The sequence below is a fragment of the Eriocheir sinensis genome, chromosome 52, assembly GCF_024679095.1.
Source record: "Eriocheir sinensis breed Jianghai 21 chromosome 52, ASM2467909v1, whole genome shotgun sequence".
Lineage (NCBI taxonomy): Eukaryota > Metazoa > Arthropoda > Malacostraca > Decapoda > Varunidae > Eriocheir > Eriocheir sinensis.
The window spans coordinates 201,337-207,713 of NC_066560.1; positions in this window are offsets into that span (position 1 = coordinate 201,337).

Consider the following 6,377-nt stretch of genomic DNA (forward strand, 5'->3'; position numbering starts at 1 on the left):
AGCTTGAGGTGGTCCTTCTTGAGAGAAGCAAATATGGCATCACACACCTCAGGAATTACGCTTGACATCAGGCTGTGGCTTGTCCTGTACTGGAATTCCAATGAACGCCGAGATTCACCTGTAATACGAGAATACGGCATATTGGTGTGATGTCATGACATGCTATATCTTGCACCCATGACAGCTCCAAACACCTACAATGTTGCTTCTCTATCTTCTATTGATATTCTCACGCTGACTGCTCTTCTGAACTTGCTAACTGCGTCTGCATGCCTCCCCCCTCCCGTGGCCCCGCTGCACTCGACTTTCCACTCTAGCTCATCCCTATACTGTCTAAACCCCTTATGCAAGAGTTAACCAGCATCTTCACTCTTTCATGCCTTACACTGGTAAACTACAGAACAGCCTTCCTTCATCTGCATTTCCTCCGACCTATGACTTGACCTCTTTCAAGAAGAGTGTATCAAGACACCTCTCCACCCAAAATTGACCTCTCTTTTGGCCACTCTTTACTTTTGTCTGTTGTGGGAGCGGTGAGTAGCGGGCTTTTTTTCTACACTTTTTGTTGCCCTTGACCCGTCTCCTTTGTTGTAAAAAAAAACTGATGTATGGGGAATTTAGCAAAAAGCAATCTCTAGGTCGGTTTAGAAAACATATACAAACTCGCATCAACACGTTTCTTATTGACAAATAATAAGGCCGTTAGAGTCTTATAAGTAAAATGTATCTGCATGAGGTTATGACGTCATGCATGTAAACCATTTATATGCATACAAAATGAAAGATATTACAACCGAACATATCCAGAACAGGAAATTTCAAGTCATAAATGCAAATACTTTTTTTTTTTTCCTCAACCCCAGCACCCCCTTAACCAGGCCGATACACGCAGGCACAAACTAAGTAATTATTAACCTGTTGCCAAATAGCGAAGTGTGATGGACAAGCGTTGTGCAGCTGATACAGCTTTCCTCATCTTGGTGTCTTGTTTCTTAATGAGTGGTGATACTAATTCCAGCAACTGAGCAAAGTTCTTCCTGGACATTCGATGGTAATCGTAGAAGCCTTGCTCGTCTTCTAGATTCATCTCTTTCAACAAGTTGTTGAAAACATTCTTGGATTTTCTAGCCATCCACGGCTTTACCCAGTATCGCCTGGGTTTCTTCTTTAGTTCGTTCAGTAAGGCTACTACATCAGCAGCAAGGATGGTGGTAGCAAGGCACGACTTCACTGCAGTGTCTTCCATTGGTCTTGTTGTGGGAGGCTCCTGTGGTCGTTGTCAACCACAGTCGCAGCTTTTGTATCGGCACTCTCCCTCATACAATGTTGGTGTGGCTGTGGGTAGAAAACAAAATTGGAGAATAGGGGAAGGGTTAACTACCATTCACTACACCAGCCCATGACCTTGCCTACCTCACACTGCCCATACTTTCTCTTATGAACTCTTCTACACTCTCTACTGTTCTATTATTCCATGCATCTACTCTATTCAGTCCTTACATTATATTCTACACCTCTTCTTATACTACTCTGTCTGATTTCATTCAGCTTAGCCTCGCCAACTTCTCTGTCATGAATTGTACCACCTCCACCTCTCCCTTTGTCAGTGTCAACCTCAGATAATAGTTTCTCAATTCCCTGGGTGTTTAAATAGAGGGGAGGAATTGTTGGGTGTGGTGATGTTGGTATGTCTGGCAAGTTTGCATGTTCTTGTGTAAAAACAGATTGGAATTGTTTGTTAAGTGTGTCGGCTTTATCTTGTGGGTGTGTGGCCAAGGAGCCGTTGTATAGTAGTGTTGTAATTCCGGCTGAGTCTTGTCTGCATGTTTTGAAGAAGCTGTAGAATTTCTTGTGGTTTTGTGTGTTATTTGTGAGAAAAATGGATGTGTATTTAGTTTCTTTTTGTAGCTCACGTGTGTTCCACCTCATGTCTGCTACTTCCTCTCATTCTCCAGCCTTCCCCTTCCTTCTTTCACTGACATATAACACACAATTATAATCATGCTTTCCACTCTGCCATTCCTGTTGTATTCTTACCTAATTGTTGTTATGGGCCGCGGCAATCTAGTCGCTCACATGAGCCCTGGTGCCGTCCTGTGAGGGCTTCACAGGCGCGTCAGCTGCCCCGTCTTCCTGAGGAAGGCGCAGGTGAGGTGGATGACAGTTTCCTGTCGTGAGGGGTGGACGCCTGCCGCCGCCAGCAGCGTGGGCAGGTCAAAGGTGGGCACGTCCAGGGAGCGGAGTTGGTGTCGGAGCAGCACTCGCTGTTCGACGGTCCTGCACCAGGGTCCGTGAGGGTCGGGCAATTGTCTTCTTTCTTCCGGGAAAGCAGCTCACAGCGTGGCACATGTGTTGTTGTTGTTGTTCCTCTTCTTCTTCTTCTTTTCGTCTTGACGCCGTTGGAAAGGCAGAAACCTAAACATCTCCAACGGCAAGGTTGGACTCGTCTAACCACTCGTCCAAAGATAGAATTGGATGGACAGCTGTTTAAGATTGGACTCTAAGCGTTTCGTTGACTAGTGTAACCGTAGCTTCACCTGCATTTCTTCCCTCGCACTGATCCTCCTGCCTCCTCGTTCTTGCCTTTCCTCCCCCTCTCCTCTTTTGCCTCGCATCCTCCTCCTGTTTCTCTTCCTCCTTCTCGCCTTACCTATTCTTTACTTCCTCAACTCTTGGATATCAAATGCACCAGAGCAGGCGGTCACAAAACGCAAGATGTTAAGGTTGTGAAACTATTGATATTTAACTCTCACCGTCGGGCGTCCTCTTCTAGTTATTGTCTTCGTCTTGTCCTTGTGCCTTCTCGTTGTCGTCTGTTTTCATCCTTGTCTTCGTTTCTTCCTGTACTTGTATTTATTCATTTTCGTCTATTCTTGTCTCGCACATTATATTTACATTCTTATCACTAGCACACATCTTCATCTTGTTTTTTCTTCCTCTTTCTCAATTTATTCTTTCAGAGTAACACTGGCGCTTCTCACATAACGGACGCCGCACTTCCCCGCCGCCACGCAAAACACGAGGAAACACTGACACGAACCACTCCACCGCGAAGCCTCATTCCCTGTTATCTCCGAGGCAAGACCTACTCTCTCTCTAACCCAACCCAGGCACTCAGCTCTCCTCCACTCCTCGCAGCAGCACCAATCGTTTTTCACGGCCACAAACTCTCCTAATCCGCTGTGATTCCGCTCAAGGCCACTCCGAAATCTTTATTTTCCACCGACACTTTCAATGTATCCATTGAAGGCTTCTACACTCCATCGTCACTCCGCTTATGCTGCTCACGCTTTCCTCACCTCACACCACCGACGCCATTTGCTTCACACTGCCTCTCCCTCCCCCAGGTCCCCCTCGTCCCCTGCTCCACTAGTGCTCCACTGCTCCCTCCTATAGTCTGTTCAGAGCATGAAGGCAGTTCAAGGTGTGGCACATTCCGGAATTCCCATGAGTGCGGCCCTGCCAGCTCGACCACCAATTATCAGATTAGCACAGTCTCCCTACCTACCCACCCATAACCCACCTCTCTCTCTCTCTCTCTCTCTCTCTCTCTCTCTCTCTCTCTCTCTCTCTCTCTCTCTCTCTCTCTAATTTATATTATACTTATGTAGTATTTATTTATTATTCATTTTCGACTTTTTTTCCACACCACCTATATGAGGTAAAAGTTTAGGCGCGTTTTTTTTTTTTTTAGAGGTGTCCCCCGTAGGCCTAATCCTCTCTGTTGTTTAATCATCATCTTCCTCATCAGAACATTCCGTGATGTTGATTACAAATGACTCGACGAAATTTTCAGCTGCTATGTCTTGTTGATCATCTTCATCCTGTATTTTTTCAGTATGTCGCACTGCTTCCATCCAAGTCTGTGGTGTGATGACACTCAGAGCTTCTTTTACAAGAACTTTAAGATTAGCCATTTTAAACGTGTTCTTCTTGGCTATATAAGTCTTCACCTGAGCCCAAATGAGCTCGATCGGATTATACTGGCAGTGATATGGCGGTAACCTCAAAACCCGATGCCCTGCCTCTTCCGCAATCTTATCGATTACATTATGTCGTTGTGACATCCATTTTCTTAGCAAGCTCTTGCAGCTGTGCTTTTGATGAATTATCTTGGGGCTGCACTTCCTTCTTTATCAGCCAATCCAGCTAGTCCGATTTTCTCCATGATATTGTAGGTCTTCTTTCAAGCTTCACCGAATGATAGGAAGCGTTGTCCATTACGATCACCGAGTTTGATGAAATATTTGGAAGCAACTGCTTCCTAAACCATTCCTCAAAAAGTGTTGAGTTCATCTGGTTATGGTAATCCCCGTCATTTTTAGCTTGAAACACTAACTCAGTGTGATCTACGAAGCCTTTTTTCGTTCCAGCCCCCTGGCTTTTTCCCATTGATTAATTGATAGGTTCATATATTGCCGACCTACTAGATCTATGATTGCATAAGCTACGATCAAACTGTAATTTACTAGGGCAAAAAACAAAACCAGTGACAAAAATGCCCGCTAAACGCTGCTCCAACCAAAGAAATCAATGAGAAGCCGGAGGACCGGGAGGAGAAGTCAATTTTAGGAGGAGAGGTTTTGTGACACTCTCTTTACGAGTTTAAGTCGTAAGCAGGAGGAAATTCAGACGAAGGAAGGCTGTCCTACCAACGGGAGGAATAAATGTAAGAAGATGCTGCTTAACTCTTGCATAAGGGATTTGAACAGAATAGGGATGAGCAAGGGTGGAAAGTCGTGTGCTGCGAGGTCGCTGGAGGAGGGTAGTAATGCAGTTAGCAAGTTCGGAGGATCAGACAGTTTGAAAATATCGAAATAAGATTGAAAGAGATGCAACAATGCGGCAGAATTTAAGAAGTGGAATACTGCTAGTAAGAGGAGGGCAGTTAATGAGACGAAGGGCCTATGACTCCACTCTATCCAAGAAAACTATTTGTATGGAGCCATCCCACACATGAGATGCATACTCCATACAACGGCGGACAAGACCCTGGTATATGGAAAGGATCTGTGAGAGGGAAAAGAACTGTCGAAGACGGTACAGAACGCCTAACCTCGAGGATGCTGATTTAGCTAGAGAGGAGATATGAAGTTGCCAGTTAAGATTTTGAGTTAAGGATAGACCGAGAGTGTTTATTGTAGAAGGTGACAGGTTTGTGTAAGTAAAGAATAGGATAAAATGTTGAAAAAGATAAGAGAAAAATGGAACAGTTGAAAAGGGTAATAGGGAATGAAACTTTAACTTTACCATATGCACTAACCTGTGGAAGAAAACAACAAGAAAATGAAAAACGAAGGAAATAAAGAGAGGCGAGAGAAAAGACAGAGAGAGCAGAAAGAGACGGTAGAGGAAGAAAGGAAGGATAGAAGACGAAATTTGTAACAAAAGGGGAGGAGAAAAAGGATGTATGAAGAAATGAATGATTAATGATGCACAGGAACGTTAAGAGAAATTTCATGGCCACTCTATAAGGGGTATGGGAAGGGCAGAGAAAGGAAATGATATAAAGAAATACTGTCAGTGGAGAGGGTAACAACAACAACAACAACAACAACAACAACAACAACAACAACAGGATATTGATCAACAAGCGCTATGGGACCCCAAACAACAGAAATTCTAGTATCGCCAATATAATGCCAGGGAATGCCTCACACTTGCTCATTTTGATATATATTATTGACGTTGGCCAAAATCATCTTTTTATAGCAGCTTGGCAATTTTTTGCTCATTTGAAAAAGAGATACTGAACAATAAGGGCAAGATTTGGGTTCCAAAGCGCCTAAGTTGTTGTTCAGTAGTCTCTATGATAAATCAATGTTGTTCACGGCGTGGGTGAACAGATATTCACCCTAAATCAACAACAAAATACGATAACTCTTAGATATGAACAGGAAAGAACAACAAATTTGGACCAAAAAATTGGACCAAAAACTGCAGTGACTTTGCTATGACCTTCTTAGACTAGTGTTCTTACTCTTCGCACAAACTTCCTATGTTTTTTGAAACGCGAATAACTTTAATACTGCAAAACCAAATGAGCTGATTTTTCACCACAACAAGGATAATGTAAAATTATTTAATATTCTAAAGTTTTGGCTCGGTAGTTACAATGGTTTTTTAGTTAAAAATCGGATAGTAGTTTTATGGTGCGCTTCTGTAACACAACAAAAACCATCAAAACATACATTCATCGCTGGTGAAAAAACTACTTCACTTTGGACTGCTGTGTAAAGTTATTTTATAGCATACGTGGCAACTACTAAAAAGAGACAAGTCTCGTGTCTTTAAATGCACTACTAATTATTTTAAAGGAATAAATCGCCTGAAACACGAGAAATTGCTGCGCTTTGGAACCGTTTTTTTCAACTTTG